This window comes from Phalacrocorax aristotelis, chromosome 2 (genome assembly GCF_949628215.1).
Source record: "Phalacrocorax aristotelis chromosome 2, bGulAri2.1, whole genome shotgun sequence".
Lineage (NCBI taxonomy): Eukaryota > Metazoa > Chordata > Aves > Suliformes > Phalacrocoracidae > Phalacrocorax > Phalacrocorax aristotelis.
Window position 1 is genome coordinate 34,762,776 of NC_134277.1, and position 12,800 is coordinate 34,775,575.

Below are 12,800 nucleotides of genomic sequence, written 5' to 3' on the forward strand. Positions count from 1 at the left end.
CAAAGTCTATCAGGTAAAAATAATAAATTTACCTCTGTGGATATTTGATCTTTCAGGAAGTGGTATGCATTTCAGAAATTAATTGTCTAGAAATACTGTCATTTTAAAGTTGCTTGGACACTAAGGCCAAACTTACTGTCCTACAGGCAAGATCCTGCCAACCCAGGTATTGGAAATAAAAAGAAAATTAGCCACTGGGATAATTTGAGAAAAGAATGAAATAAATGTTAATGTCTTTTGGAAAACTCCAGCTGAAATGCCACACTGATAGGAAAAATGTTTCAAGTTGTATACAGCAGATGTCAAATTTGGTTTGAATCTGGTTCAGTGAAGATAGTTCAGAAGGACAACTGGGAACTGATACTTTTTAAGAAGTGGAGAACATGGCTTTGTAGATGCCTTCTAGAGAAACATGAAACAATTCCAGCTTTCCTGAGCATGGTTTTCCCAGGTGTTGGAGGAAATTATAGAAAAATCATCTTTATTATGTATTTCAGACTCCCATTTCTTAAGCACAGACACGTAGGAATACACAGAAGGTTTGATCATGAAGAAGTAATGAATAATCCTTATAAATATTAAATTAAATTATAAAGACTTAACTTCCATGGCAGGTCACTTTATCAGGAAGTAATTTATAGTTTTAATTTCTTTTCTACCAAGCTAACATTCATACACTAGCACTAAGGCTGGAAATTCTCCTTATTGTATGGAAAATTAATTTTTTTGTCTGCCATGGGTGGCAGCTTACCAATATTATGGATGACCTCCCTAAAACCAGTATGATTTTTGTAAGAAGAAAACCAATATTTTCCACTGGTAGTTCTGAAGTTTTTGTTTTATTTTTGAGAAATTAGACCACTTTCCAAAATTTAAACCTGAAATGTTGATCTCCCCACATCCCTGTGCTTGTTCATGGACAAGAGCATGTCTACCTCAGCTGAAACTGTGGTCTATGACAGACAGAAATTTAGAAAAGTATCTAAAATTTCTTTTTAGAAAGAAAATAACTGAAATTATGGGGAAACTTATACCTCTAAACTTTTTACATCCTTTTTGTCACCTTTTACGTCCTTACATCTCCTTGTTGTGATGCCATAGACTCTGTTCTGCTTACAAGGCTGTAAGTGTACTTCCACTGGGCTGACTTACAATACAGCAAAATCCAACACAAGGTGAAGATTGTCCTCTGAGTCCTCTACCTGTTGGTACACATCAGCCTGGTAAAATATAAGATTTGCTGAGCCATAGCCAGTAATGATTGTCTTCTAAATATTGGTCTTGTGCACCAAGGAACCTTTTATCTTCTGCATAGCTGCACAGCTTGACTAGCCCCTCTGCCAGCCATGTTTGGATTAATTAGGTGTCATTAGAAAGAGATGTGTCCTACTCATCACAATGTCTTGCTATGACTGTTCATTACGGTATGATATGCATGGCAAATGACAGCTTTTCTATACGGAAAGGTAAGCTGAAATTAACCCCACTCCCTGTTTCTGTCACCTTGTATGAATGTCAGGAGCAGGTTCCTGGTTCATAACCTTTTTATCTCTTGAAAATATTAAATATAAACCACCCTCTGATAAGCACTGGTGGTGCATTTTGTAAGGGAGTTGTAAAACAGATAAGGCAGTTAAGAAACTTGACCTAAAGTTTTCTCTCTGGCTTAAAGGAAGCTCCTGCTCCGTGCGTACAAAATCAGACTACAGGGGAGAGAATAACAGTAACCGAATGAAGGTGTGAGGGTACTACCCCTCATGCATAATAATTGCAAATCCTAAATGATAAGAAGAACGAACTGTGGGTTTATTTTAGCATTTCATGACTCCTCCAACAAATGTAGCACACCCCCTGTATATTTATGGCCCCTTGAGTGGAGGAAGGCATTTTATCTCTCTCTCTGTGTTAGTGGTTATATCCTGTTATCTGCCTCCCACTGTATAAACTTCCAGTCTGTTTGCTAGTAACCTGTTATCAAAAGTTTTAAGTGTAATTTGATTCTGATAACTGTCACATTAAACAGAGATGAGATTTACCAGCAAAGTTCAGACTAAACATTGGTCAAACCAGTCACAAAATATATCCCATCTTCCCATCCCACACCAGCCCATAACCCTCAGTCGCCTTGTGGTAAGAAGGACACTTTGTATACCAAAATGTCACCTGTCTATTTCAAATTATATTTTTGCCATCACTTTTCAGATTTTAATGCTTGATTTTGTAGCTGGAGCTCAATACTAGGGCTCAGTATGTCTTGGTTAGTTTTACTTCACTATGATCGACTTCGCTGATTGTCTACTCAGACACTGTTCCCCAGTTTCTTGATATAAAATAAGGGAGATAAAAGGGTTTGCTGCTTCACTAGGAAGCTGAAGCCCAGCCAATAATGTAATGCTTGCAGAACATCTTTAGTCTCAGATGACAGTCATTACCAAAACTCAAGATATTACTAATTTAGCAGTGTTAAGTAATAACAGCCCCAAGAATAAAATTGTTCCCGCTGAGAGGGGGTAATGGGTGAATACCGAGCGTGCTCAAAGAAGGGAGGGAAACATCTGGATTTTCCTTTGAAGTCCTGGATTTTTTGGTTTGTTCTGCAAGTTCTTACAGAGCAAAGATTGGGCCTCCAACTGCCTTTTCTCGCTGGTGGCACACAGAGCAGCAGCAAGGGCACCTGTCCTTGGTGACCTTTGAGAAGCACGAGGCAGGGACAAGCACAGCTGAGCCTTACCAGTAGCTGCCCACAAAGGCTGGTGAGGCTAGTGGTGGCAGAAAGGAGTTATTTGTGGTTGAGGGCAGAGAGGGGAAAGAATAGCCCCAGGAATTAGAGCGGGAGCTATCCTGGTTGCCACAGTGCCTTTCTATGGCGTTGTTTATATAGCATGCAACAGAGGACACGTCGTTTACAGTGGGAGGTAAACAGGAATGACCTCAGCTCAGTGTTTCAGGTTTTTTAATTAGATTGCCCTTCACATTTTTATCACATGTTTCAGCTAGAGCCCAGACTGCAAATGCTGGCTGCTGCAAAGTCAGGCTGAGCATATTCGTATATGTGCGTGTCCCTGCATACTGATAATGGACCAACTTGTTCAGCTTTTTCTTACAGTGTTTCCACTGGTGTTTCTTTACTGTTTTACTGTCATGGCAGAGTTGTTACTGAGGTAGGAAACAATGCTGGCTTCAGCTACTGATATCTCTTTTCTCTCTCTTAAATAATTAATTCAACATACGGGAGAGCAAATGAAGGAAGAAAGGTGACTTTTTCATGAAATGGAATAGTGTTCTTCCACTTTTTTTTCTTTCTTTTTTACATTTACTGCCTATGGTTTTGTAGCCCTTAAAGTGACAGTGCTTCAAACCCTGAAAACCTGTTCAGTATCAGGTACACATCTGAATTTTCTGCCTGCACAACCTGGGCACTTCATGCTTTCTTTGCATTCTTACAGTACCTCTGTGGATCAGGAAAAGTGTATTTCATAAATTCAATTTCATAAATAGATAAATATTTAAATACCTCAAGGAAAAACCTTTTCTTTGTTTTCCAGTAAATGCAGATAGAAAATTATCTGCCCAAGATCATGGGAGTTAGTGGTAAAAGAGCTGAAAAAGCAAATAAATCCTAACTTTCTAGATCATGTCATCTCTAACACCTGTTTTCTAAAAGATTCACAGCAAAGTTGCTATTTTAAGCCCAGGGGAGTGAGTGATACAATAACAGGAATAAGGGATATAACATAAGGAAGTAGAGTATCAGTTTAATTCTCCACATTTACTTCCTTAAATCAAGGTTGAATCAACCACTTCAGTGTCTGATTTGCCTCTCCTATGAACTCTCTAGCTTCTGGTGAAATAACTTCAGTCTAGTAAAAATTCAAGAGGATACTACAGCTGAATAGAGTCTGTATTTTATTTATTTAGACAAATAACATGCTTACTGAAAGTTTCAGTCATCCTTAACCATCTTCTTTACAGGCTTTCACTTGGGGAAAAAATGGGTTGACATTTGCAAAAATGTCACGATGTACCTTTTACATTCAAGTTGGGATACAGTTCCCACATTCAGACACATCATTTTAGATGTCTGCTTGTAAAGGTGTCCCGTTCCCATTACTGCCAATGAAGATCTAGTCTAAAGAGCAAGTGAGATATCCAGGGTGCAGAAATCCGGTCAGCTCACCTTGAAGTAGAGATCTACATTACTGACTAGGCTCCCATTGGCCATAACAGGAATTTGAGCACATAGCTCATATGCAGGCATTGGCATGTAGTCACATAAATGTAGGTATCTGAGTCTGTTAGCTAAATCCCGTTCCCAGTGTAGGCTGTAGAAGAGCCAAGAGCAGTCCTGTAACTTTCCAAAGAGAATTTTAATCCTCCTCCCCTAGCAAGGAGAATTTGCTAATCACCAGGTGTCTAATCTTGCCTGTAAAACTGTTTCATGCTGTGTACATAACTCGGCATTAATTGAACCAAAAGAAGGTCTTGAAGTGCCCTGCCAGCTACTGGACATCCCACCAGCATGACCCTCTCTACTGCTGCAGTGGGACCTGTGTCCTGGCACTGGGGCACCGTTTCCATCTGGGACATTCAGAGCCAGACCCGTGACCCATATCCAGTGAAGCAGGAATTTAAACGTTGTGTGTCCCACAGTGTTCTGAGCTGCTGGTGGAGGAGGGCTTGTCTCCCTCCCTTTTGACTGTTTTTAGCACTTCAGTAAATCTTGGCTTTGTCCTGTTCCATGACTGGACTTTTATGTGCTTTTGGCAAGGGATGGGTTGCTCTCTGTTGGACTCTGGTTAAAGCTATCATAAGCTCATGCTGGGGTCTGGGGCTGGAAAAGAGACAATAATAGCTTTCTTGATTAAAAAATAAATAAATCTCCAAGCTCTCAGGAGAAATAACTGGATTCTGAGCCTAGATTAATTTTTAGCAGGTTTACAGGTAGGGAAATGTTGCAGAATGTTTCTATTCCACAGCATTACAATACAAATGGCTTGGAGGTATAAAAGTGAGTGATAAAACTTCAGATTGTATCTTCTTATTGGTTACAGGATAGCATCCAAGACAAACAGAGTAAAAAAAAATCCAATGCATTCACAGTGATACTGCCTGAAAGCTCCTCCTGACGGCTGCCTTGGACATATGGTATGAATTTACTTGTAATTCATTAAAAGCTTTTTTGAATTACATCAGAAAGGGAAAAAACACAGTGCATATTGACTTCAAGGATATGTAGTAATGAGCAGTGCAGCTGGGATCTTCTAATTATTTCCGTAAGTATCAGTTCATCAGAATAGTACAACTGGGTCCTAGGGAATGACATAGACTGTTATAAGGAGGAACAGGAGGGAAAAAATCCTTTTTTCCTTTTTCATTGACCTAAATAAATTTGTATCCATTAAGAAATCAAAGTAATATTTGAGTAACAACCATTTGAAAACTGAATTTCTTCTTTTTCTTTGAGTTTAGTTTTGCTAAAACTGGTCCAAAATAGTTACAAAGTATTGCTTCTCTGAACATAACATATTTTATGGGCCAGTTAATTAATTGATATGCTACCTGAATTCATACCTGTACTATGTCATTCATTAGACAATTATGAGACCATTCAGGTCTTCAGACAGATTTTGGTAGTATTGCACAGACAATTTAACATCCTTTTGAAAAGAATAAAGGAGAATTAAAAAATACATAGCAGCGGCTACAGTTATTTTTCAGTGTTTCTACCCTTTCTCTCATAATCACAGGCACATAAAGGAACATTTCAAAAGGTAGTATCTGACAGTCTAATCTTTTTTGGCAGTCTGTTGCTAACTAGAAAAGCCGAACCATCTCCTAAATCTTTAAGAGCTATTCAGGTATGTTCTTGTGCATACCTTGGAACCACCAACTCCTCCTTAAAAGGAAATATCTTTCATCAGACCTTTTTGATGCCCATGTTAATTTAGGTCCAACCAGTAGCTCATCAGAGTTCTTGTAATCTGTTTAGAAAGTAGTACAACGGAAGGGAAGTTTGGTGAAAGCCTAAGCATGATTCTGCAGTGATGCATACAGAAATATAAACTTACATAACTAGTTTAATATTGCAAATACAGTTAGAGCCAAAAGTTCACTGCTGTGTGAAAACAGTACAGAAAGTCCTGATCTAGGGTTTACATCAACAGTACAAAAACCAGGATCTGTATCTCACTAGCTCCCTTAGTTGCCTGAGCACTCCCCAGTCCACGTGAAGTGTTTCCTTCACTCCTGTGAGCATAAATTGCTAAAGATTACACTGGACAAAACATTCTCCTAAACTCCGCTCACCTGTCAGCTGAAGGACTGGGTCAGGAACTTATGGGAAAAGGAAGAAGTTTTAGAAACCGTCCTGCAGAGTATGCAGATAACTAAGGTCAGTGAATATTGTTACTTCTCAAGTGGAAGGGGGAAGTAAAAAAGGAGATTGTAGAGATAACTGAGAGTCTACTACATGGTACTCAAAAGGGGAGGATATTTAGAAGATGCCAGCATCTTCTTTTTAAGCACTGGGATTTGGCTAAGTCAGCTTTGGGACATGGAGTTCCTGTTCTGCCTCTCATCACAAGCTATCTACACATCAGCGAGGTGTAATACTTTGTTCCTCCCCTCACCCTGTCAGTCAGTCTTGCTCCCTCTGAGCCAGAACTCGGTGCCTTAGAAGCCAGCATCAGGACTAGCCACCATGGACACAGCAGTCTCAGATGCAGAAACCACTGGTTGGCAGAAATCCTACTGCTGTCGTCTGAAGTGCCAAAACATTTTTCCTCAGAAGAGAACATGGAAAGTAAGTGTGAATGGGCTGTCATGGAAAAAAACCAGCTGCCCCAAGGGAAAACAATATTGTGACCACATAATGCAACTTTATGGACAGAAGTAACATCTTACCTGACCTGAGAGATTTAAGCCAGGTTTACCATTAGGATAATTTATTCTGGTGACCAACTGTAGTTTGCATACAAGGCAGCTACCTTCAGAAATTTGCCCCATCTCCCCTGTTCTAAGATAATTCCTCATTAATCCTAGGATGTCTTTTCCCTTTCATGCCCTCATGGACCATATAACTTGGAGGTGACCATGAGGTGTAATGTTAGGGGATAGCTAAGAGTTTTGACACTCAAGGCCTGGAAAAAGGATTGGGCATTTCTAACCAAAGGAAAAAATGTAGTTTTAGAGAGAGGGAAGTGGTGATACCAGCTGCACAGGCAGGTGCTGCAGCTCTCAGAAGAGAGGACAACCACGGTGTGGAGCACTGCTGTAGTAGAGAGGGTGTTGTAGCAGGCATCACCTCCAGCCCAGCCCTGATACAGCCACCCTCTCCACAGTCCAGAGGAAACAACATATATGTTATTTAAAAACATATATGTTATTTAAACATATGTTTTTATTTGTCTTCTAAAGGGTTTTATTTTAGTTAGGGTTAAATGTTTTATATGTATCCTCAAACACTTATATTCTGCCTCTGCTTTTAAACTTTTGTTTTCCTAGATTAAATAGTATCAGTGGAAGGTCACCGTCCACACATATCTTTGACAAAAAAAATTCCGTTTTAACTGTGGTCAGTCCTTGCAAGGGAAACACTCAGTGATGTGCTCATAAGAGTCACGAAGTCCATGCTCGCTGAGCAGGGATGTTTATACTGATTCCTTTAGATGAAAAGGACTGCATTCCCTGACCCTTGGGAGCATATAAACATTTAATCAGAATGGCATTCAGTAGTAAACAGCTTACCTGTATGAATAACACCTGGTTGATTCAGTCATGTTGTTTATATACTATATATCTATTTATTTATATACTATATATATTTATTTATATATCTAAATCTAAACAAAATCTACAGAATGCTAGATTATTGGAGGGGGAGAGGCTAGGGCAAAAGACAGTTCTTTGCCCTCTAGATTTGACATTGTGTTGAGAAATAAAACTATTTAAAGGAAAGTAATTGTGAATTTTTAATTTCCTCTGACAGTATGGGACTCAATAATAAATGAACTGAAATTCTCTGTGTTGCCCACACCCTGTCTGGTGTTGCGCAGCACATTCAAAATATTTCCCAGGTCAAAGAATGGGGCTTGGATGGTGCTACCCTTGTAGTAAAGACATCTGATATTTTCTTCACATTTTCATACGTGAACTGTTGGTAATTCACCATCACCTAACTTCCTGATGTGAGATGGGACAGTCCTTGAATAAGACCTTTCAGAAACAGAATATGTGGCTTCTACCCACACAATTTCATGCATCCCAGGGTTATGTTAGTAAAGCACTATGAAAATCTACTTATATCCCTAAGAAAATGAACTATGTGAGCCTGGAAAAACAGAAGTTGAGGGCCAGAGATGGAAACTGAGAGACAGAGAAGCACTTGTTTTACAACTATATCCTTGAGCAGAGCTGAGAGGCTGATCAAAGCAAACATCCCACCTCAGAAGCCACTGAGGACAGGGTGATAAAGTGTATAGTCAAGGAGAACAACTAACTGGGATGTAGATAGGAACTAAAACAAAGTGCCCAGTAGGGGAAATATCCTTGTTATAATACTAAAAATCAGGCCCATAGGCCAGGAACAACCCCCCCTCTAGTAAATCACTTAATCTAAGCGCTTGCATGGTAAATTAAAGTGAGCTGTACTGTTACATCCAAGCGAGAAAGAAATTAATCAATTATTAGCTGAGGCGTGTGAATATTAGCTGTGACTGACACATTTAACTGTATAAATGCCTTGTAGTTTCTCAGTGCGGTGTGCTAGCTTTGTGGATTACCAATTACCACCAATCTTTGCACAAAAATGACAAATAAAGTACCTCCACCACTCTGTGTGTAGCTTGGTGTTTTGCACACCAGGCGAATGAACCCGCATTTTGGGATAATGCTAACAGCAAACAAACAGTATCAGTAGCTACACCTACACTGCTAAAAATATCTAACTCCTGAGGAGTTCTATGCCCTTCATGGTTTCAACAGCTTTTATCCACTTTACTCAGAAATACTCCCTCTGGAGGGAAATGGCCACATTTCTATGGTCTACCACTTAATCTGAGTTTCCCTTGCACCTCACTTGAGGTACCCAAAATGCTAAAAGATAGTGATTACTTCTTGTCTTTTAACAGTCCATAGTGCTGTGTGTGAGTGCTGAGCTGTGTCATGGTGATGTTATACAGAAAGCAAAACTACAGAGAGATATCTTTATAGTCCAAAGTGAAGGATATGGATTGCAAACTCAGGAATAAACTAGTCTCAAAACCAAATCCTGCTTTCATCTGAAAGTGACTAATTGGTTCACTCCAAAAAGAAGCCTGGAAATTCATCAATAGGTATGCTATGCTGACGACCCACCCCAGGATATGGACTAGGTAGTGAACTCATTTCAGTGTTTGAGATGGCACCTGGCAGATGTAGGCTAGAAGAAGCTGCAGAAAAGGACGTTATGAATCCATCCTTGAAAACCACCACATCCTCTGAAGAGAGGAGTTCAATTCTACATCACCTTTTCTAAGTGCTCTGCTATTTGTCCAATTTCCCATCTCTCATCATCAGAAACCTTTGCCAGAACTGTCACCAGCTGTTCTACAGACTCAGTTTATACCAGACCTCAACTCTTTAACCAAAATACAAGATGTACCAGCTTTATTCCATTTTGTCTTTCATTATGTTTATCAGCACAATGGAGAAAACAGAGCTGATGAGGATCTAAGAAGACAATATTATCTTTCCTCAAGCCTCAAGGCAAAATCATCTATACCAAAATTTTCCTTTTAGACAGTTGCTTGACCTGAAAAAAAAAAAAAAACGAAAGAAAAGAAAAAAAGATAAAATAAAAAATCTAGATGCCAACACCTCCATCGGTAATCTGGCCCAGTGCTTAACTAGCCATAGAGTTAACACCACTTTCATAATACGTACTTTTTGGCTTTCTTACCATAAATCAGTGCCACAATAGATATGGAAGTGTCATGGTTTTGGCTGGGATAGAGTTAATTTTCTTCACTGTAGCTGGTATAGTGTGTTTTGGATTTAGTATGAGAATCAAGTTGATGGCACACTGATGTTTGACAGCAACGTTTGATTGCAACAACTGTTGCTGCTAAGTAGGTGCTAAGTGTTGCTGAGCAATGCTTATACTAGTCAAGGACTTTTTTAGCTTCCCATGCTCTGCCAGGTTCACAAGAAGCCAGGAGGGGAGGAGGCACAGCCAAGACAGCCGATCCAAACTGGCCAAAGAGATATTCCATAGCATATGATGCCATGCCCGCTATATTAACTGGGAGAAGGTGGCAGGGGGAAGGAGTGATTGTGGCTCTGGGACTGGCAGGCATCAGTCAGCTGGCAGTAAGTAGTTGCATCACTTGTTGTTGGTTTGGGTTTTTATACACCCCCTGGATTTCCCCCCTCTCATTTTTCTTTTACACTATATTATTATTATTATGACTATTACTGTTTTAATTATTAAACTGTTCTTATCTCAACCCATGAGTTTTCTTACTTCTGCTCTTCTGATTCTCTTCCCCCATCCCACAGGGGTGGGGGGAGTGAGCAAGCAGCTGTGTGGTGCTCAATTGCTAACTGGGGCTAAACCACGACAGGAAGGCACCAGATTACATTATTTCTGCAACAGTTCCTCGTATTTTTCTAAACCAAATTGCATGTTTTCCACTACACCAAACCCAATTCCATCTGTCTTTCTTCAGAGGTCATGTCTTTCATACCCATTTAATTTCACTTTCTTCCATCATTTCTATCACCCACATCTTTCTTGAAATAACCAAAATCAGACACAGACCCCCAGCTGAGGACCTAACAGGACTAAGCAGAGAAAACACTACTCAATGTGTTTTGCATATGACTCTTCTGTGCTTTTGTGAATTTTGCTTTTTTCCACAGCAGTTTGACATTGTTGGCTTCTGTTCAGTTTTCCACCCGCTGTATTTCCTAGACGCTATTCTGTAGAAAAGCCTGCCTACAAAGTCATTCCCAACCTCTACTTATTGATAGATTATTCCTACACAAATATAGTATCCTGTGCTTCAAGTCCATAACAAGTTTGTATTAATTGCCAACTTTTTATCCCCTTTGCTCTTAAACTGCCTTTCCATGAATAACAATAATCTTCCTATACTCAAACTTATTTTCTATATTCTGCTGTTGTACCTCCTTTTTTTCTTTTCCCTAAAGAATCATGAACTTTATAATTGCACCAGCACTTTCATCCAAATTTTCTTCCTTGATTGCATTCTACTTCTCAGGATGAAATGTAGAAAACCCTGTGTCCTGTTAATTCTCTGACCTCTTGAAAGAAAATTTTGTTCCTGGCCTTTTTCTTTTTTTCTTCCCCTCTCCTGCCTGTGTTGCCCAACAGATGTCCAGGCAGGTAACAGTTTCTTTAGTCCTTTCCTTTAGCTAGGCAAATGAAACATTGTCTTCCTAATACTCCTGGTTTGATGGACCAAAAACCATTGGTTTGCCTTTCTCCTGATATGGGGAAGACCTTAGTTCCTTATGTAAGCAAGTTAGTTATTCTATCTCAGCTGAAAGACACAGAAGCCCACAGCTGCTCCACGACAGAGACCTTTTCGTTCCCTGTGGGTACTCAGTACCGCCAGTTTGTACAGCCCAACTTGGATCAGTTACTCAGGGAGGGAGGAAACCCTACCTCCCCCTCCCTGACACTGAGTACAATACATATGTCCCTGTGCCACTGTAGAAATGAGGGAGTTGATTGCAACTAATGGTGACCAGCCCACAAAGCCCACAAGACCTACAGTATCGATTGTTCCATTTTGGTCTGATTTCTGACAAATAAATAAAACAGGACTTCATAATTCTATTTTTTAAGTGATCCTGGCAAGTCTTTTCTGGCTGAATCACAGGTATAACATGCAAAAAACAAAAAGCAACCAACACCAAAGAACAATAAGATAAAGGTCTTTTATAGTTCCATCCTGCTAGTTACAAACCAGCTGCCTGAGAAAGGCAGGTGATCAGCTGTGATTAAGGTAACAGGTCAAATACTAGCCTTGACTCCCTGCATGTGGCTTGTGGGTGCAGGCTGTGTGTCTTGCCGGTGCTCTTCTGGTCCATTGCAGAAGTCAAAAAGTAGTAAGCAGCTACAACACTCATGAAATACAATACACCTTCTTTGTATTTCACAGTTATTTTGAGATGTTTCAGTAAAGTTGGGTGTCTTAGTACTTTTTCATACCTTGCATTGTATTCTGTTCAGTGTTAATGCTTTGCTGGGAAAATGTGTTCTCATTTCCAGCTTGTGTCTTGGGGTTTTTTTTTGGTGGGGTTTTTTGTTTCTTTTTAATAATGTGCTTATGGTCAATATTTTTTTAAAGTAGATATCTTTTCTAGTTCAGTCAGTTATGGCTGGTGTTAATTAACGATGCTTAACTGTTTGATTTTGCTTTTCCTGTCACTGACTGCTTTTGAAGAGATGAACCAAACACACAGAGGCATGGGTGAATATTGTCTGGAATAGAATACTGTTCAGATGCAGCGAGTATTTTCCAAAGTTACACAAATATTTTTGGATAAAAGAAACATCATTTGCCCTCCAAGTCACATTATGACATTTTATCACATGTTCCCCACAAAATTACAAGGGTATTACTGTAAGCTACTATTTCTTGTGCTGTCTTTCCACCTTTTATTGATGGGAGTCTTCTCTGCTTGACACGTGCATGTTTTAGTCCCAAACTTTTGCTTCTGTGCAGATGTCAGGTTGCGCCAATTTATTTTTTATTTAAGCGCAGAGTAGTTAGCTGTGATTAGACTGAGTC

General features: G+C 39.6%; 1 long non-coding RNA gene across 6 annotated transcripts in view; it reads right to left on the minus strand.

The window, feature by feature from the left end:
* The window catches only part of LOC142052632 (uncharacterized), a 70,766-nt gene that overhangs the window by 55,978 nt on the left and 1,988 nt on the right, over nt 1-12,800 (minus strand). The window lies entirely within an intron of this gene.